Raw genomic sequence first — 21,019 nt, forward strand, 5'->3', positions numbered from 1 at the left:
TTACAGAATGTTCTTTCAGTCTTTATAACAGCTCTGTTTGTGATGATTCGCCACAGCAACTCTGAAGCACCTATGGAGATTTTCCTTCATTTATTGCTTCTGCGTAATCAGAACGCTTGCTACAGCTTAAGGTGTCCCATGAACACCCTCCTCAAAGCAAGAGGCCAAGTCCATCTCTGGTCCCTTCCAGTTTCCAAAGGAATTTCACCCACAGCTCCAGCTGTAGGCCACAGACAACTACGAAGGCTTTGCACTGACCAAGCGTCTAACCGTGCACCCAGGCCGTTGCAGCCCCCAGTGAATTCACTGGTGTTCCAATCCCACTCAGGAGCTCAAATATCCAGTGGCTAAGATGGGTCATTCCTTCAGAATTCTCTCCATTGAACTATATTTTGAGCAACTAGAATGTTTGGAACTCTGAGTCAAGGAAAAGCCCCAGGAGAGGATTTTTGCTGTTAGATGGACTGTCGTGCACACTGAGGACATGCGGGTACCCTGGAGTAAGGTAGCTGTAGGTGTCTCTTCAATGGAACTATCAGCTTAAAAAGAGACTGGTGACAAATTGGAGAGACGCTTAGTGATTAAGAGCACCGGTTGTTCTTCCAGAAGACCTGTGTTTGCTTCCCAGCACCCACAGGTTGTTCTTATTCCAGGAGATTTGACACCCTCCTGCAGATATACGTGCAAGCAAAATAGTGATGTACATAAAATAAAAATAAATTATTTTTTCAAAGGGGATTGGTGTACATAGCTCCTGCTGAGGGTCCAAACACACCCTTGCAGAGCTGAAATGGAGAGGCCCGTGTTTTCTGAACCAGCGGCTGACCCACTTGTACTTTCTAGAGTCTGTGCTCAGCTGCCTATTAATTAAGGCTCAAAATTAATGTGGCATAGGAGGCTCACTGAACTCTTGCCCAAGACTTTTATTTCTGATGGTTTCTTACCCAAATCACGGCTCTGGCTGGCCTGGGTCTTTGTGTTAGATCTCTGATGACAAGCAGAAAGTTTAGACTGACAGAACCACACAGTGTGTTTTCCCGTCCACCATCCTTGCCCACCTCCAGATATAGAGAGCAGACTATGGTGTCTACACACAAAGTATAAGAACACTGAAAGCTCATGAGGATGAATTCTGGGGCTGGTCATTGCCTTTGTGAACATCTTACCACGACTGTAATACCAACCACCCATGCCAAATACTTAGGTCAAAGGCATAGTTCATAAGGTCATAAGACCGCCACCCCATTTTTTGGACACAGTCTCGAGTTTGGGAACCTCAAGGCTACCTTCACTTCTAATGAGCTGGCTGTAATTACAGGGTTCCCATGTTCAGTAATTCACTAGAATGGCTCATCAGACCCAGGGGAACCTGGTGCTTACAACTACAGTTTTATTGTATATAAGCCAGAGCTGGCCAACGGGGGAGAGATACAGGGTAAGCTCTAGCAGGGCCCCAAACGCGAAGCTTCCCACTCGCCCAGGTGGTGGTGTGTCCTCCACGCTACGGTAAGTAGCAAGACTCAGAGAATCTCTGCAACTAGAATACTTCACCCAAACTTTAATATGCAGAATTTTTATTGATGTTTCACCGCATGGGTGTGATTGACCAGATCATAGGCCGCATAACTGAACTCAATATCTACCCCCTTCTCCTTGCCCTGGACGTCTAGCTGATATCTTGTGGCTCTAATCCCATCTTGGGGCCAACTCCCACACTGAGGTACCTCATTAGCATAAGCATCTGTGATCTTGTCACATCCTTCAAGTAAGCTACTGAGTGTGCTGTGAGCGAAACACAGTAGATAATAAACATATTGTTGTCACCTGAGGAAATTCCAAGGGCTTAGAGGATCTCTCACAGGAATAGAAGACCAAGACAGCCATATTCCTTGTTATATTCTCTAATGTATGAGAGGATTCATTCCTAGAGATAATGTTAATTCTCCCTGCCTGGTGGATTTATAAGGATTAAATAATATAATAGGTCTTTCTGACACGGGTGCTCCTTCTGAGTAGGAGCTATCGTTGTACTGCTGAGACCTGCCCCTGGCCACCTAGAAGATGCAGCGTTTGTCAGCTCTTGAGAGCAGCGGAAATGTTTTATGTGTTCTATAAACTTCATGGTAACTGTGCCTTGCACAAAACATTCTAATACATATTTATTGGTTTTCTCGCAAGTATATCTGTAGTTAGAGCCACAGCGTTTGAGATTCATGTGTATCTGGCCTTGTTTTATTTAGATATAGAGCTCTCCCAGAACAAAGGCGAGAATAGCAGAAGCCAGATGTGAAAGAGTGGAAGCAGCTGGGGGGAACAGGCACAGGGGAGGCAGACTTCTCATCCTGATGCCCAAACACCGCGGGCATTCCTCTTCACTCTAGACTTATTCTCAGCATCGAAGGGAGTAAAAATTCTTGACATAAATCATTTGTTATAAAAGGTTTTGAGGATTGGGAGATGGCTCACTGGCTAAGAGGCCTTGATGTGCAAAGACTGACCTCAAACTCCCAGAACCCACATAAAGAAGCCAGGCATGATTTCATAAGCCCAGGAGGTAAGATGGGGCTGGGGGGCGGGAAGGGGGAGGTGGGAATGTCTGACGATTGCTGTCTGGCAGCCTAGCTCCAGGTTCAATGAGAGGCCCTGTCCTGAGGAAATGGGTAGATAGTGATGTAACAGGACACTAGACATCCTTCTTTGTGTGAGTTCACAGGGGTGTACATCACACACACACACACACACACACACGCATACATGTATACATGTGCACACACACATACATCCAAACACATACACGTGTATGCCCACACACACACAAATAAATAGAACTAAAAGATTTCATGAATATTATTGTTTCAAACACCTACAAAGGGTAATTAAAATTTACGCCATCTATAACAGAAACAAAATTATAAAATGTCTCAAGTGAACTTAGCAAATTGTACAAGGTTCCCTTAGAGACAGCTATAAAATACAGCAGAAGAGCATTTCATTCCGAGAGTGAGAAGAATCAAACTTTGAAAACATTTGGTCCTTCAAAAGTTAATCTGTAAATTCAATCCAATCCTAATAAAATCTCCCAAAGGATTTTTTTTTATGTAATATGGAAAGATTGAATTAAAATACATATGAAGAAGTGATAATCAGAATATTTTCAGAATTAAAAAACAAATCTCAAGTCTTTCATTTCTAACTGTAATATAAGGTCCAATAACTTAAACAGAACAGCATTAGCACAGGATTGGATAAGTAATAGGGTAAAATCTAAAGTTGCTAAGTGCGGTATTTCTACTGGGTGGGCAGGGTGTTTAATAAACAGTGCTGGGTTACCTGACCATCCCCTCATAAAAAAGAGATGAGATCATGGCTCAGTAGTTAATCATGCTTCCTGCTCTCACAGAACACCCTGGTTCCATTCCTAGCACCCACATGGCAGCTCATCATCAGGAATGCCAGTTCTGGGGTATCCAGCTTCCCCTACTGGTCTTTGCAGGCTACTGCACACATTTGGTGCCTATGAACCCATACATGTACACACACATGCACATACCGATAAAGTAAATAATTTTTAAAAGAAATGTTGTTATAGTTATCTAATACTTTTTATAAAAATAAATTCAAGGTAAGCTAAGTATATAACTGCATCTACAGCATACAAATGAGAATGCACGCATGACCTTGGATAAGCAGGTTCCTACTGGGAGGTTTAAAAGTTGTGAGAAAGAATTACAAAGTTGGCTAACTCAAAATTCGAATACTGATATGACAAACAGGTTGGAAAAAGGGAGATTATTTCACATGGGTGATTAGCAGAGAAGACCCATGAGTGTATTAATAATAGATAAAAAGATCGATTCCTGGCACAGAAAGGGATTATTTTCTACAACCAATCCAATATAAAAATAGACAAAAATACAAGAAGCTAATGCACAGAAAGAGATGCAAATAGGTTACCAAGCAAGAAGAAGACCAGGAAGTTAAAGCAATCATGTGTGATTTTTATCCATCAGATTAATAAGATTTAAATGGGTATAGTCTCAGAAGCAGCCAACAGGATCCAAAAATGACACATGTCTTTTGTCTCAATATTACCAACTTTAGTAATTTTGGAATATATATATATATATGTATTATGTATTATACAATATAATACAATATGTTGTATTTCATTACAAGAAGGTATGTTTAAGATATGTAAGAGTGAAATTGGGAAAACATCAAGTGACCTCTTAATAGAGGAATAGCCCAATGACTCTGCAGCTCTTCTGTAGAGTGTAATATTATAAAGGATGGAGCAGTATCATATAGCATGGTACAGTGTGGTATAGTGTGGTGCAGTATAGCACAGTGCAGTGTAGTGTGATATAGAGTAGCATGGTATAGGGTTATATAGGGTAATATAGTATGTTGTTGTATAGTATGGTCTGGTATAGTGTAGTATAGTGTGGTGTGGTGTGGCACACTGTCTCAACCATAAAGTAATCATATCAATGCATATATATATATATATATATATATATATATATATACATGCATATATATCTTCATGGAACAGTGACATGTACTTGAAGGTGTGGCATTCATGGAGAAAGTTTTGAAGCCACAGAGAATCTTATCATTCATATTTTTCAATGTGTACATTTTTGTATATCATATGTATGTGCCTGAGTGTATGTATTAATGCCCAATTTTATCTCTCTTTCTAACCTAACCCCACTATTTTGTGACCCAAGTGGATATATCTAGGAATTAGTCTTCTTTTTTTTTTCTTTTCCTTTGTGCAAGATTGTATTAAACGTCTTTATGGGACAACATCCAGCCTCCAGATGCAGCCGCCAAGCCCCTGTTATGCTGCGTGCACTGAATGGGGCATGGCCTGTGACTCTGGCTTCCCACCCTTCTGTTGTGAGATGAGGGTGGAACGCAAGATTTCATCCACAATGTTCCGAAACACTCATGAAATCAGGTAGGGGCTTCTTGGGGTCAGGTCTTACCACTTGGGTTCCAGGGCAGTGTGGTCTTCACTTTGATGCCCATCACACCATCTGAGGAGCCCATGGCTCATGGAACTGGCAACATAGTGGTTAACACGTCTCCACTGTGGATCATCAGACCATCCACAGACTTCATGGCCTTGGCCCTCTGCCCTTGGCGCTTCCCAGATGCCACAACCTCGAAGCCTGTGGTCGCTCTCTCCACAATGAACTGCAGCACAGCATAGCAGGCCCTTCACAGCCTTCCTAGGGGTTTGTAACAGAGACCCCTGCCTGGGTGGTGGCACACAGACTGCTCAAAGCCATCTTTCTGCATAAAGCCCCCTCGCTACTCTCAGGGAAGCTGAACCTCTTCTAGACCACTACAGTCAACTCTTGCAATCCCACAGGCGACTGCAGTCAACTCTTGCAATCCCACATGCGACTGCAGTCAACTCTGATGGCACGGTCCTTCTCACCAATAGCATCCTGTGTTCTCATGGCTAAAACAGTGGTTTCTGTTCTGTGGGTATATTTCAGGACTTCAACTCCGGAGTAGCCGTCCTCAGCCAGCTCCGAAGTGAGAAAGTCATCATTCAGCTTTGAAGATGCCATCAGCTGCAAAACTTGCTCTTCTTGGAAATCTGTACCATCTGCCATCTTGGCACTGTGCGCTGGGGTAAGGAAAAAGTGAAATGGGGTTGTTGTTGTTGTTGTTGTTGTGGGTAGGGGGGTTTAAGGAAGACCTTTTCCGAGCCTCGAGAGCCTTCAGCAGAAAGATCACTGTTCTGTGATTATCTCCTGTGCTTAGAGCTGTACTCCCAATGTTTCATAGTTAGCTTCAAAAACATCATACCGTAAGGACTTTGCAGGTATTTGCAAGCTGCAAGCTGTTCCTACCGTAGGCCTAAGTGAGCGCCACCTATCTTTGTGCTCCTAAAGAGAGAGCCTTCTGCATGGAATATTATTCCTGATTATTTCTCATCTCCTCTATTGTCCTGCTTTGCCCCTTTAGAGAGTTGTCTTAAATCACGAGTATAGTCTGATTTTATGTATGCACATCTGGAAAAACAAAAGAAAAAAAAAAAAACAGATAGGCATATAACCAGCCTCAGTGCACACATAGCGCAGTATAAAATGAGCAAGCGGGTTTAATCGACACTCAAATAGGGGTAGAAATGACTCTGTCTCTTCATTACTTTGTGAAATAGTTCTTCAAGCATCAATAAGCAGTGTGAAAGCAGGCAGGCTGGCCTGTCAGGCGTGGGTGATGTCCGCCATTTATCTCCAGGGAACAGGCTGCGTGAATCTCTCTGTCCGTGGGTGGGGAGGAGCTGACTCGTGGAAGACAGATCACTCACAGCATCACAAACACCAAGGCTGGCCTGGTGGCTTCCGGGAGGAGCTGGTTCCCTCCTTCCCTTGAGGCTGCAAAGTTTCTCAGGGCCCTGGCCCTTTGAGCCCTAAGACATGCCCCTCCCAGTCTATCCATGCTCACAGGTAAAGGGTTCTAACAGCCCTGAGCACGACAAACACTACAGACAGGTTTTGACCTTTAACCCCATTCCCTCCGCCTTGCTAGAAACTGCTCTGGTCCGAAAGCTAGCACCCACAGTCCATGCCCTTATTTGGTCACTTCCTCTTGAGGCTGACCACCAAGGTCCGGCTATCGAAGAATTGAAGTCCAGCAATCAAAAGCTCCCTTTGGCTCACCTAAGTAACCTGTCCAATCAAAACAAGCCAACTCATCCTGCATGCATTTCCCCTTTGACCTACACAGACCGCCGATTACCCCTGTGCCATGTATGTTGCCTCTGTACCCAGAGGCAGTAAATGTCCCTTGCCTCTTTCTCTGCTCCCTCTTATTCCCTTTCCCTTCTCCCTCATCCTCTATCTCCTGACTTTGTTCCTTATCCCCGCCCTTTGTCCCCCTGGGGCAAATAAATCTTTGTGATAAGAACTTGGTCTTGGGATGTCTGGAGCTGACTTGGAGGTCCCTAAAGAGACAGACAGCCACCTCAGCATTTATCGCCTGTGAAGGTCCCTGGAGAGTCTGTCACCCAGAATGGCTAGATGCAGCACCTGAAATACCTTTCCTCCATCTTGGAGCGAGTTAGGGTCTCAGCTTCATGTCCCAAATAGAAGTGGAAATGAAGAAAGGATGAAGGGCGGCAATTTCCATACAGGAAGTCTTCAGCTGAGTTTCCTCTGTACCATCCGCCAAATATGCCTTAAAGTTTACCTATCAGGCCCTCTGCTCCAGTCAGAGTCTGACTTACAGAGTGGCAGTACATAGCCTGGAGCTGCAGATGCAGCTGACAGTGGGAGAGCCCTTCTCTGCAGGGTTGAGAACAAGTTTGCCAAGGAACCTGGATGAAGTTTCAACAGGACAGGGCAAGGAGATGACTGAATATGTAGCACATAGGAAAACTGAAAGAGAAGGAATAGTTTGAAGAAACATTGCTGATGGGCAGGGTGGGGTGGGGTGAGGATGGGGCAGGGTGGGGAGGGATGAGGATGGGGCAGGGTGGGAAGGGGTGAGGATGGGGCAGGGTAGGGATGGGGATCCTCCTGGGGGAAGAGCTTCCAAGAGGTAGTGATTTTGTTGAGTGTGGTAGTCCCGGTGCAGAAAGGGGTGGGGCTGAGGCAGGAGGATCATGACTTCCAGAACACTCAGCCAATCTTCCAGACAGCAAGTGTATTAGTCAGGGTTCTCTAGAGTCACAGAGCTTATATAGTAAGAGTCTTTATAGAGTAAGGGAATTTGTTATGATGACTCACAGTTTGTAGTCCAACTCTCCAACAATGGTCAGCTGTGAACGGGTAGTCCAGGGATCTAGGAGTTGCTCAGTCCCAGGAGGCTAGTAGATTCCAACAGAGGAGCTGTCACGTAAATGCAAGCAAGAGAAGAAAAGCAAATCTTCCTTCTTCCAATGTCTTACATAGGCCTCCAGCAGAAGGTGTGGCCCAGGTTAAAGGTGTGTACCACCACGCCTGGATCTGGGACTTGTTTTGTTCCAGGCCTTAAACTCAGAGATTTCCCTTGCCTTAGTTTCCTGGGATTAAAGGAGTGTATTACCTTGCCTGGGCCTAAGCTTTTCATAGCCACTATGCCTCAAGATCTCCATGCCAAGATCCAGGACAGAAACTTGTATCTCCCAACCTCAAGATCTGGATCACAGGTGAGCCCTCCAATTCTGCATTGTGGTCCATTCCAGATATAGTCAAGTTGACAACCAGGAATAGCCATTACAGCAAGTCTCTGTCTTTAAAAAACAAGAAAGGATGTCAAGAACTGTCAGAGGGTTGTGGGGTTAGAGACGGCTGGGCTCAGACAGTATCTCTCAGCACCTTTGTAGAGCTTCACACAAGAAGAACCCAAGGCGCTGGGATCCCACTGAGGGTGGTGGACTGATGCACAGTGGAAGAGTTGGAGAACAGGTGGGGGTCACAATGAGCTAGGATTGCCTACATCCAGGTTTGTCTATTGTGGGGAGAGAGGACAGTTTCTGAGGGTCTCTTCTGAGAACGTGATAGAAATGAACCTTCTTAGATCTCCCACTTTTCCTGTCTTGTATGGAAAAGACGTGATTAGTTCATTTTGGTCGAATCTACCAGGATCTCCTTGTCAGGCTCTAAGCACTGTTGAAAGAGCTTTCTTCCATCCACACTCAGTGTTTTTGAGTAAAGCAAACATCCTCCATCAGCTTTAAAAGGAACGATCTGGTCTCAAATGTAAACAGCAGTGTTCAGGAAACTCTTCCCTTCTTTCATTTCTCAGCACAGAGGTCTGCCCCACCCTCCCCCCACCCCCATTAGGCCAGGGACAGGCTCAGCTTTCCACACATCTCTATGAACAAAGGAAGAAAAAGGTCACCAGGAGACAGTTACAGAACACGATTTGTGCTAATAAAATATTAATGATGCCTGGATTTGTGGCTGTAGTCACTAAAGATGAAGAGAAGGGGGCAGGAGATGGGGCCAGACAAGTGGTAAAGTGTCTTGTTTCCTCTCTCCCAGCTGGTCTGCAACAGTAATGAGGCCTCTTGGGGACTAGTTGCTTAGATGCTCAGATTTTACGTTTTCTGTGTTAGAGGAATATCTTGATCTGCAGTTCACACACACACAAACACACACACTATAAATTAACCTGTTGTAGCAACATCCACATATGCATGTAGAAACAGAGATGGAAATTGAGGCTCAAAAAACTCTGTAATCAAAAACAAAACAAAATGAAAAAAAATTCTGTGATCACAGCACTTAGCAGGTTGACTCTAGAAACAATTTGAGATAGGGCTACAGGAGACTGTCTCAAAACTAACTAAATGACTTGATCTGCAATTTAAATGTTCTTCTGTTTTAGATGCACAGTGCTCTCTAAGTGACTCAAGCAAGCAGCTGGTTATACAAATGGAGTGGTTAGATCATCCTCAGTCACCTGTATACTAAAGGAGTATAAAAGAGTTGTCATGACAATTATTCTCCTGTAAGGTTTTCATTTCTGAAGATTTGATTTAGTAAAATAATAATAATAAGTCTTTCTAATATATGAAACCCTTGAAGCACGTATGACGGCAAGACAGTGCAGAGGTTCCTCCATTTTGCATTCTTGTTGAAGCCATTTTATCTCCTTGATGAGAAGCCCTGTGGAAAATTACCCAGCTCTATTCTAGGAACCTGAGGTCCAGAGATCCCAGTTGGTTTATCTCAGCTTCTGTTAAACTGCCTGCTTATGCAGAATCTACCCTTCAGCTAACTGCTTATCTTAGCCTCTGTTAAACTGCTTGCTTGCATCAAGGCTCCTATTGTAGCTGTGGAATGAGATACCAGGATGTAGTTTTTGCCTTAAAAAAAACACCGTGCTTTAACACTTGGTGCCTTAGTCCCAGCCAGCTAAAATAAAGACTTTGAATTGGCTAAAAACCGTGTGTGAGTGGTCACCTTTGTTGAGCTCTGTATAACACGTGTGGCTTCGTTAGATTCACCCAGTAGATTGAGTTACAGGTAGATTCTATGGTATTTCATTAGTCTGTGCTTTCGTGTGCCATGTGGATCTGTGAGCCTCCTTAGATTCCATGCTTTTGGAACAAAAGAACCTTTTGCTCAGATGTGCTGATGCTAATAAGGCCTCCATAAAAGTAACTATGCATTAACCCCTGCCGTGGCTAAAACTGAATGCACAGAGATGATGGGAAATGGATCAAAATTGTAGAAGTGGGAAGGGACACTTCTGACCAAGAAAGCAGTCCGATGGCAATTGATGCCTTTTGCTTTTAGCTGCCCGGCTAACAAATGACAGTTAAAACTCTATGGGGTAGAGTATCCATGTAGTTAGCCCACCTGATGCTCATCTATAGCAAGTATCACACCATGCTTTTCTCTTTGTGTGTTCTAAGAGAATATCACTGGCCATGCTATTTATGATGGACAGCTGTGTATGTATTAGCTCACAGTTCTAGAGCCTACAATGTTCCAGATCAAAGGGTGGGTATCTAGCAAGGAGTTCATGTTGCATTGACCCTTGACAAAAAAGATCAGAGAGAGAAAGAGGTGGACCATAAGGAGGAGGAAGAGGAGGAGGAGGAGGAGGAGGAGGAGGAAAGCAAGAGGGAAGGAGACTGAACTCACCCTCCTGCAATGAAACCACAATAACTCTTAGGCTCTAACCACCAGTCATTAGTCTCCAAGACCCAGGACTTGAATGTGAAATTGGTTTCCAGGGGCTGGAGAGATGCTTCCGCGGTTAAGAGCCCAGGTAGTTGTGGCCGAGGACCAGGTTACGGTCTCAGCAAGTTGGGAAAGGTATCAGTAGACAGTGCTTTTGATTCATCGTAGCTCAACTGCATTCCATGCCTAAGTTAAACGTGACATGGAAATTAAGGAGTCTAAGCCTCCAAAGCCTTGCGCTACCACTGCCAGCCATTCATCTCTGCTCACTGGCCATCTCTGGTGCCTTCAGGGCAGACCTTGTACCTTGGAGCTTGCTGTTAAATGTGCGCTTGTAACGTGCCTCCGATAACATTCTCAGATTCCCACTGCTGCCCTATCCCACCACTCCAGTCTCTCAGGAGGCGCATCAATTAAACATAAGCATGAATTCTCTCTTTATCCGGTTAAAACAAGACAAGGCCTTCTTGCCTTTCTGAGTATCCGGGATTAAGTCATAACAACAGTAAGTTCCAGGCCTTAGAAACACACTTTGCAGTGAAATGATGTTTTTGAAAAGAAGTCAAAGGAACCCCCAGCAACTCCCTTTTATTTTGTATTTTAAGTGTTTTGTTTAAAGGTTTCTTTTACTACGCAGGTTCCAACAACAATCATGTATCAACCCTCAATCAATATTGAATCTCCCACTGAGAAACCACCACTGTCTAGGAGCTATTTTTAACTCTCATCTCCTGTTTGTCCAGATGAGCTAAATCTTTGTTGCCTTAAAAAAAAAAAACACATATGAGTGGACATCTCCTAGACTCTAGGTGAGGATGTCAGGGTCCCGACATTATATAGTACAACCACAGCCAAAGGGGGCTTCTGTCAGCGGATGCTTTCCAAATCAAGCAGCAAAGCAAAACAGAAGATTTTGCTTTTAAAGGTGTGTGTGTGTGTGTGTGTGTGTGTGTGTGTGTGTTATCTGCACATGTATGCACACCTGTACAAAAGGCTGGAAGAGGTCACCAAGTGGCTTCCTCTGTCATTCTTTGCCTGTTCCTTTGAGACAGGATCTCTCCCTGAACCTGGACCTCCTATTTTCTTGCTAGGGTAGAAACCAGGAAGTGTCTGCAACCCCCTGTCTCTGCTCCCATCAAAGTTGAGGTTACAGGCGGGCCCCAGATGGCCAGCTTGTTATGTGTGTACTGGGAATAGAATATAGGTTCTCGTGAGTCCGTAGCAAGCATTCTTAACCTCCATGGCATCTCTTCAGCTACAAAAGTGGTGCTTTTACAGCTCAAAGCTATGGTCTCTACCTTCCCTCCCTTTCTCCATCACAAGTTGTCTTATATACTGGCTGACTTTAACACTCACTGCACTAAGCGTGACCTTGAATGTATGGTCCTTCTGCCTCCAGTTCCCAGTAGCAGAGATGCAAGTATGTGCACAACATACATGGTTTATGGGTGCTGGGGACCTGCAGACTTCAGGCATCCAGGACAGCACTCCTCACTGAGAGACATCCCCAGCACCTAATGGACTTCTTGACGTACAGTCTTCAATGTTTTTACATGATAAAACCATCTTTTCTCAAGAACCAAACAAAGTTTGATTAAACAGTCTCTTGACTTATCCAGAATTTGACTTCATAGTGAATTTTGTTTTGTCTAAAACGTATTAAAATAACACAGTTCACTTTTGAAGGGAAGAATTAAATGTATATTTAGGTTTCCTGAACAAAAAAGCAAAGGCAAGTCTCTTAAGAGTAGATACCAGGCTAGGGAAATGATTGCCTGGGTGACAGGCATGCCTTGCAAGCATCAGAACACGATGCCCCTGTGTAAAAAGCCAGATATGGTCTGAATCTCCATCACCCCAGTATTGGAGGGCAGGGACAGATGTACCCAGAGGGCTCACAGACCAGGCAGCCAAGCCAATGTAGTGGTCTCCAGTTCCTGTCCAGTCTCAGGACAGTTAAACAGAGAGCAACAGAAAAAGACACCGGACATCCTTCTCTAGTCTCAGAGTGTGCAAGTGAGGACATCAGTGAGCACACACACACACACATACACACATACACACATACACACACACACACACACACACACACACACACACCACACACACCACACACACCACACACACATACATACACACACCACACACACACACACACACACCACACACACAACACACACACACACATACAGACAGGCACCACACACACCACACACCAGCATGCACCATAGGCAGAGATAGATAGATAGATACATAGATACATAGATAGATACATAGATACATAGATAGATACATAGATACATACATAGATACATACATAGATAGATAATAATAATTAAATGATACATAGATGATAGAATGAGAAGATCCAGAATGCATTTTTCCTAAGCTGTTATGAAATGGCTTGGTCCATGCTCCAACTATGTATGTATAATCTAACAGGCTTTTTTTTTTAAGTCATAAAATCCCACCTATTTCAGTGCAATTTATTCTAGACATCTCAGGAAATTGAATTCATTGCTTTTTAAAAAGAAAATAAACTTGGCAACTTAGTTCAGCCGCATCCAGTTTCATGTGTTTGGGCGCAGCACGGGAAGTTTGAAATGGCCATTAGTTCTTGCTGCCAGCTGGGACACTTGCAGGCTACCTGAATCTCCAGAGTGCAGCACATTTAATCAGGAGCTAGAAATAGCTGAACCAACGTGCACAGGAGCATCTTCCTAGTACCAGCTTTAAAGCATCGGCTCTCTTGATTGTTTAAGACTGTCGTGCATGTCATGCTTTCTCTATTTCTCTAGTAGGTCAATAGAGCCTCCATATTACCCTTTTTCACTGCGAGTCTTTTGTGTTAAGAGAAAAAAAGAGTTCCCAGTCCCGAGACTTGTCTATGCAAATATTTAAGTATTGTATTTCCTCTGTTTCTGAACTAGTCACCTCTATATGACAATGTTGGTTTGGTTGGTGCGGGTGGAGAGAGAGACAAAGTCTGAAAATGGAAAATTACAAACAAAATCTTCACTTTTTCCACTATTGAGCTAAAGCTATAATATTCCTCTGTGTCTTCTCAGTTTATACTCTGGTGGTGCATATATCAGTGAGGTTCCCATTCAGACAGTCACCTAGTGAATGGGAAGACAGTGACCTTCGGCAGACCTTATCCTCTACCCCCTGACCCAAGAATAATGTGCAGTGGGGGGTTAGAAGTGTCCTTCATTTGGCTGTACTTGTCACCTGTCACTTGGAGGTCAGGGATAGCATTGTTCAGGAACAGTGTTTGACTTAGAGGCTAAGAGTCATTCTGATCAATCATTCTGATCAATCATTCTGATAAATTATGCTAAGTTGTTATAGTTTGGGAGGTTAGGCTTCATTTAAAGCAGTTAGATGGTGATGATATTTACAGAGACCGTTGTTCTTGATCTAGCTAGAGAAACTGAATCTTAATGAATATTTTACAGTTTATTTGGTGTCAAAATTAATTTATTATCCCACTACGATGTTTGATTAAATAGCCATAAAAATCACCTAGTGGAGGTAGAGGCAGGCAGATTTCTGAGTTCGAGGCCAGCCTGGTCTACAGAGTGAGTTCCGGGACAGCCAGGGCTACACAGAGAAACCCTGTCTCAAAAAACAAAAACAAAAACAAAAACAAAAAAACCACCTAGTGGGGCTGGAGAAATGGCTCAGCGGTTAAGAGCACTTACTGCTCTTCAGAAGGTCCTGAATTCAAATCCCAGCAATGACATGATGGCTCACAACCATCCATAATGAGATCTGACATCCTTTCCTGGTGCATCTGAAAACAGCTACAGTGTACTTATTTATAATAATAAATAAATAATCTTTGAAAAAAATCACCTAGCTTCACGTCTATGATAGTTTTTTTGTCAGCTTGATACAAACTACAGTCATCTGGAAAGAGGAAATTCAGTTGAGGAAAAATACCTCCATCAGGTTGGCTTGTAGACAAGCCTGTGGGGCATTTTCTTGATTGTGATGGATGTGAAAGGGTGCAGCCCACTGTGGGTGGTGCCATTCCTGAGCAAGTGGGTCTAGGAAGATGCAAGCTGAACAAGCCGTGAAGAGCACGGCAGAAAGCAGCTTTCCTCTGTGGCTCCCACCTCTGCCTCTGCTTGAGTTCCTGTCCTAAATTCCCCAGGGATGAGCAGTGCTCTGGACATGGTAGCCAAAACTCCCTTCACTCTCCACATTGCTTTTGTGTTTATCGAAGCAAGGCAAAGCAAACAAGGATGACTACCTCTGCTCAGTTATCTCACTTGGGACGCCCTAAAGAGTACACTAGTGTCTAGAACCCATTACTATGCTTGGAATCTGTGCCACAAAACTTAAGGGGCTGCCCTTGAGCTTCTGAAAGGTCGGCTGGCCAGAGGTACACGGCAACAAATGCTTCTCCATCAAATGGCCTCACCGCCTTCACATAGCCTCTCCTGGCCAAGGAATTTTCCACCTGTGTCAGCACTCAGAAAGTTTCAGAGCTTAAAGCCTTTAGGATTTCAGCTTTCTGGATAAGGAATACTGTCTGCGTGTATTTTACCCTCTAGGGACAGACAGTCTTCAGCTACTCTCTATTTACCACAAAACAAAATCTGGATTTCTGTCTATCCATCTGTCTGTCTGTCTGTCTGTCTTTCCTTCATCTCCACCTAGACAAGTCTTTTCTAATTTTGGCCTATTCACACATGTGCCTGTTTCTATTTTCCACTCAGTTACACCATGTCCGCAGAGTCACCGCAGACTGGTGGAACACCAGCAGTCTCCTCATGAATTTCCTTTAGTCTGAAACCAATTATTATATTCCATAACTCCATGATTTTAGGGGGAAAGGTGACCTGCCTTCCACAAGAAATTCCTGAAGTCCCAGAGTCAAACCCCAAGCTGCTAAGCTCTGTCCGTTTATTCTTATGAGGTTAGTCTGTATACTTAATGTGATTCTGATTCTTGCAGAGAACACACAGTAGGCTCTTGCTTTTTATCCAATCTGATGATCATTTAATGTCTTAATTGTGTGACGTAGACTATTTACATGTGACACGATAGTGTTGATGAGGGTGAGATTAGACCTGTGATCTTGGTGTCTCATTTTCTCCTCCTCAATATCCTTTCAACTCTCCTAGCTGCTTACATATCTAGAATTCTTATAATAACATTTAATCTACTTATTGACTTATCAGCTATAATATAATATGATTATTTTTTATGCTTTCAGGCTTGCACATTTTTATGTGATACTATCTGCCTTAAAATAATAATATTTTAACTGGGCGTGGTGGCGCACGCCTTTAATCCCAGCACTNNGGAGGCAGAGGCAGGCNGATTTCTGAGTTCAAGGCCAGCCTGGTCTACAAAGTGAGTTCCAGGACAGCCAGGGCTACACAGAGAAACCCTGTCTCAAAACAAAACAAAACAAATAATAATAATAATAATAATAATAATAATAATAATAATAATATTTTATTTCACATGTAACTTAAGACTATTAGAGCCACATAATTCCACTTCTCCCAATCTCATGCCAGTCTTACCATATACATTATTACAAACTTCACAATACATAGGTAGTGATTTTGTTTCAAAATTTAACATTAATGAAATTCAACTAATAAGAATAGATTGTTAGCCAAATGTGGTGGCTCACACCTGTAACCCAAGATTTGGGGATAGGGGGAGTCCAGGCAGGAGAATTACTGTGAATTCAATTCCAGCCTGGGCTATATAGTGGTTTTCAAGATATCCTGAGTTGCAGGGGAAGATCCTGTCTCAAAATAAGAGAGTAAATGAATAAACAAATGAGAAAACAGAAGTCACTGTACTCAGAGTCATACAGTTTCCATTTGGGAAGTCAATATTCCCTCAGTGGATACAGATTATCACTCCCCCAGTGGATTCAGATTTTAACTGAGTTTCATTTTCCCTCTGCCCAGATCTGCCACCTTTCTCTATCTTTGCTTTGAGTTCAGGTTCCCAGGTGACAGTCTCTGCTTTTGTAAGTCTCCCTTGCTTCCGTAAAGCCATTTCCCATAGATACAGCATCTTTTCTTACAGGTGTCATCAGTCGGCAGCTGTGCAGCTTGCATGTGTCTGGGAAGCCTTTGTCGCTTTGTGTTACTCCTTGTTTTCCTGTGCCCTTTATCTCTAACCATTGGCAGGATTCTCTTTTTAGTATTGTTTATATGCAAAAGTATCTTGGATTGCTCATTTTCATCATGTGTGGGATTTTTCACTTTGTCTTAGAATTGTAAGTTATAGTTTACATTGACTTTGTGTGTGTGTGCGCGCGTGCGTGTGTGTTCCTTTAAATATTTTTCTTCCCTCCTCTTTTAGGAATCCCACTTATACACACAACTGGGATCTGAAACTATGCCAGAGGTCAGTGATGCTTGCTTTCTTCCTGTCTTCTTCTCCGAGTGTCTGAGGAGTTCTATTGTGATGGACCATCCTGACTCCATCTCCAGATTAGAACCCATCTTATTACAAGGTCAAAATAAGTTCATCCCTGTTTTCTGTAAACTTTCATTTGACCAGGTCTTGACCCAATTGTGTGGAATTTGACATGTTTCCCCACCCTGTGTCATGACCTCCACCCTGATAAGATAGTCTACCAACAATTTTGAAATGTTCAGCCACGTTCCTACAAGATCAAAATTCCTCTGGAAAGCCCTGGACCCTTGAAAACCCCCTGGTCTGGGAGATATATAAACCCCATCATCTCCTGTGTTTGACGCTGTTCAAGCTCCATTTTAGGGAGACAGCCCTGTCTGACAGAAAATAAAGCTTGCTTAAGTCAACCAAAGAATTTGGGTGATGGTCTTTACTCTTGTTTGCTGGGATTAGCAATGTCTGTGCTCTCAAGCCACTACTCTCTTCTTTGGCAGTGACATGAAACTAAACAGATACAATTGTTATAGCTCAGATATTGCAGCTTCTATCTCTGCACGCTTGATTTTTTTATCTTTTCATGTTTTTGTTTAATATGTTAATTTTATTCTGAGTCATTGGCATGTAGAAGTTAATGACTGCATTGATGGCTTTATCTACAGTTCTCTATCTGCTCTGGATTGTCTTCATCGCACCGATTTCTCTCTCATCGTGGGTGACATTTTTCTTCCTCTTATGCTGGCAAGCTTTAATTGGATGTCAAACATTGTAGATTTGGTGTTGATGGATACTAAATATTTTTGTATGCTTGCAAACATTCTTGAACTTTGCACGTCGACAGAACTGAAGTATTTGCAAACAGTTTGAGTCTTGCTTTGAAATGTGTTTGCTAGGTGGGACCAGAAGAACTTAGCCCTGATTTCGCCATCCCCCTGAAACAAAGTATCCCGAGAGCTCTAGCTGGACACTACTCTCTGCCAGTTCTTCTCAAAGCTTCTTCCTACTCAGCGAAGTGCTCAGGAGAATTCAACTGGACCACAGTTCCACCTGCTTCAGGATTCGCCCCAGAGAGTTACCTTGTCCTATGTCCCCAGAATGTCTCCTCACCCCAGAGAGACCGGTACGTCCCTCCCATGTTAAAATTAGAAAGTCTCCAGGAAGTGGTATGTGGTGACCTTAGGGATCGTGTCATTTGTTTCCTTATCTCGGGGACACTGGGCCTCCACAGCCTTAGGGTCTGTATCCTGAAAACTGTTGTTTCTTCATTTTGCTGGGCTGAGGGTGATTCTCAGGTTTGCTGTTCAGTTACGGGCTGTCTGGACGTTCCATGGACTCTACTCATTTTCTTTTAACTCTTAAAAATGTCTTGGTGTGCACAATAGACTACATCACCGGTTTATTTATAGAGAGGAGCTAACAGCACTGAGAAATGGTTCCATGTGAACGTCTGTGCTTTTTCTACCATTTCCTCTAGCATTCAAACAAAAGCCTTTCTTGAAGCAAGATCTTTCCATAAAACAAACAAACAAATGGAAAACAAAAGGCTCCCCTCCTCTTCCAGGAGCGGGTATATTTGGGGAAAGATTTGTATATTTTACCTCAGTCATTGGTTCTTCAGCTCTTACTCAAACACTTAAGAAGTAAAGCCACATTGAGGTCACCCTGTTATAAGCAACAGAAAGTGCAATAAATAGACTTCAACTATAAAGGAAGTTCACTGTGCTCATAACTGAACAGTCTTGGGGAAAGGGATCTGGCACAGCATGAGCAAGACCTCAAGGTGCTCTCTTCCTCTCCCTCCTCCTCCTCTCCCCTTTCCACAACCCATTTCTCTGTTGACACCATCCTCAGGCAAGTGCCGCCTGCCTTTAGGACTCTCAGAGAGCTAGCAGCAACAGGGCTATAGCCATCATTATGATTCAGTGAGGGACACAGAAGATTGCCTTGGGAATTTTCTGCTGAAGAAGCCAAGTGCCACCCGCAGCCCCAGGAAATGCCCCTTCTTGTCTCCTTGTGACTCGCTGAATTAAGCTCTGTTGTAGTTGATGTTGACTGTCACCTTGACTGCATCTGAAATCGACCTCAGGACCGGCATCTGGGCAGGCCTGTGAGGGCATTCCCGAGAGGGGTAACTGAATGGGGAAGACCCTTGTAGCATTGTGGGTAGCACCTTCCAGTGGAAGCAGCTACTAAGTTCAGAATGGGAGGTTCCTGTGTGAGTGCCTGCACATTTGTGTGCCTGTTTGCATTTTGAGTGTACTCGTTAGTGTGGGTGTGTGCTGGCGCAGGTGGAGATCAAAGGTTGACATCAGCTGTCAATCATTTGACTAATACACGTTTGATCCTGAACCAATCACCAGAGCCAGGGTCTAGACTACTTCCACTAGCCAGGACTCTCAGCCTTAAGGACTGAGTGATGCCCCAGCGGGGAATCACAGTGTGCTGGTAGCAGAGGGGAAGACAGCCGAAGGGATGACAACCAACAATCATCCCCTAGGAGCATCTTAGGAAGATGCCCGAGTGTCTTCATTGTCGATCAGCCTGGCTGTTTACGCCAGGCTGAAGAGTTCGGTGTGAGGAAATACAGAACAGAGGGAAAGGGATGGAGTCAGGGGAGAGCTTTCTGAGGACAGTGTGGGATTGCCTGCAAAGAAGGTGGTAAAAAGAGATCCAGAGGGCTGGGGAGATGGCTCAGCAGTTAAGAGCACTGACTGCTCTTCCAGAGGTCCTGAGTTCAATTCCCAGCAACGACATGGTGGCTCACAACCATCTGCAATGGGGTCTGATGCCCTCTTCTGGTGTGTCTGAAGAGAGCAATGGTGACTACATTAAAAAAAAAAAAAAAGATCCAGACACCAGAGAATTTGAGAAGACATGATCCCAGAGAGAGCAGCAGAAAGGGAGGGACATCCCCTGGAAAGCTGACTGGGTAAGAGTGCTTACTGCTCTACCCAGGAATCGAATTTGGACACCAGTACCCACCTCGGGCAGCTCATAACAGCCTGAAACTCCTGCTTGAAGGGATTCAATATCCCTTATGGCCTTTACAAGCCTGGGCCTCCCACTGACAGGGAGCAAGGAGGTCACCTCACTAGTTGCCCCTTTCCTTGACCCCAGAAAGGACCCCAGAAAGACTTGGGGTAAAGACTTGGTCCCTAGTTCATGGTGCTGTTGGGAAGTGCTACCCTCAGCAATAAGAGTTAATCCACAGACGAATTCTTAGCTGGAGAAAATAGGTGGAAATAGGTCAGTGAGATGAGCCTGTGAGAGGCATGCCCTGTGTCCAGGCTTGTGCACGCTCCTGCGGACGGCCCGAGCTGAGTAACTTTCTCCTGTCACAGCCTTCTGCCAAGATGTGTCTGCCTTGCCCTAGCCTAAAGCACTGGATTGGATGATGGAGCCAGACCTCTGACACTCTGAGCCAGAATAAATCTCCCATTTGTTTCCATTCTTTTTCTAGCTATTTCACCACATAATGAACGGGACATGCACCGCACCATTGGTAAGCTCAACGTTGGTAAGCTTTGTAAACCGGAGCCCCGAGCACAGTGCTGGACAGCCATGACATTTCTTGCAATCGCTACTGACTGACTAATGTGCTCTCCCTGGTCTGGGAAAAGAATAAGGAATGCTGGCTAGCCTTCCTCTGCAGGCAGCAATGCTTCGAAGCTGAATTATTTCTTTTCCCACGTAAGGAGTAAAGCCAGCGAGAGATCAGAAAGCGCAAGCCCAACTCAGTGACCTGATCCTGAAACAAATTAATGATGCCAGCACTGCCAAGAAGGACCCAGGGTCAGTCTGTGTTCTCAACTTTACTAATAGTAAGAGCTCTTTCATAACAAAGAATGTCTTGAACATTTCGTTTTTGTTTTTATTTTGCTCGTTTGTTTTTCAAGACAGGGTTTCTCTGTGTAGCCCTGGCTGTCCTGGAACTCACTCTGTAGACCAGGCTGGCCTCGAACTCAGAAATCCACCTGCCT

The 21,019-nt window shown here is 44.0% G+C and overlaps 1 pseudogene; it reads right to left on the bottom strand.

Annotated features, from left to right (window-relative positions):
• Window positions 1-4,846: 4,846 nt before the first annotated feature.
• LOC110334553 overlaps window positions 4,847-21,019 on the bottom strand; it is a 55,771-nt pseudogene continuing 39,598 nt past the window's right edge.

This window comes from Mus pahari, chromosome 17 (genome assembly GCF_900095145.1).
Source record: "Mus pahari chromosome 17, PAHARI_EIJ_v1.1, whole genome shotgun sequence".
NCBI lineage: Eukaryota > Metazoa > Chordata > Mammalia > Rodentia > Muridae > Mus > Mus pahari.